Raw genomic sequence first — 1,316 nt, forward strand, 5'->3', positions numbered from 1 at the left:
TATATATATATATATATATATATATATATATATATATATATATATATATATATATATATATATATATATATATATATATATTAAAGTTAAGTTTTTCTAAATATATTAAATATTCATTATTTTAAATATCTCATTTTTGACTTTTTGAACATATTTAATTGGTATTCAACGTTAGGGTAAAAAAATAATACATTTGTATCCAATTATCTTTAACTTTTTCTTTTGTAATTGATGATCAATATGATAGGGTAAATTAATCATCAATTTTATTGTATAAATCTCACTAGTTAAATCTTTATCTTATATAAGAGCAAATTATGAAAATTTAGAATCTAATTAAATATAAATATAAATATAAATGGAAAAACAAAAAAAGTATATTTTGATATTAAATTAAAAAGTGTAACTATAAATGTAATTAATTTAAAAATTAATTTTGTTATTTTATATAATCTAAATATTAAAAATGAATGTTAATTTATTTTTTAGTTAAATAAATTTTTTTAAAATGGTAGTTTTTAATATTTTCGTATAATATATATTGTATATCTATTTAGTTTATTTAACATATACAATACAATTATATAGTTACTCATGATTTTCTTTAGAAAATGCTATAATTATTTATTTAGTAAATAGATTTTTTTAATTATATAACATTATTTTATTATTTATTCATTTTCGTTATTTTGTAAAAAAAGTTAAGAACTTTACAAGTTATTTTGAGAAAAAAATATATGTATTTGTGTTACAAGATTTATTTTGTCATTATACAATATATATTCAAAATAGGATAAGATAAAATTATTTTATTCTCTTTATTATCATGTGTGCATTGAAAATAGGATAAAATAAAATTATTTTATTCTCTTTATTATCATGTGTGCATTAAATACATGATAAGATATATATATATATATATATAGTTGTTTATTATATCTATATCTATATCATGTTTTTATTATATCTTAATCCCCAAACTAGCCCGAGCTTCCTTTCAAAAAATGATTAGTATACTCTCCACATGACTTGAGAGTCTAGTCTCTTTCTTCAAGGATTTGGAACATATATATTAAGGATTTGTTTGGTGCACAAAAAATGATAGAGATAAAATAAGATATAGAATTATATAAAGATATTATATAATATATCTTATCATATCATGTGTTTGATTAGAGCCTTTTTAAATATTTTAGAAACTATGTTCTAATCTTAAAAGTTAGACTCATAATAAAAAGAAAGTATAATTTTAATAAATAAATAAAAGGAAAAAAATAATTATTTAGTCTCTATGAAATTTCAAAATTTTATTTTTA

Source organism: Cicer arietinum, chromosome 1, assembly GCF_000331145.2.
Source record: "Cicer arietinum cultivar CDC Frontier isolate Library 1 chromosome 1, Cicar.CDCFrontier_v2.0, whole genome shotgun sequence".
NCBI lineage: Eukaryota > Viridiplantae > Streptophyta > Magnoliopsida > Fabales > Fabaceae > Cicer > Cicer arietinum.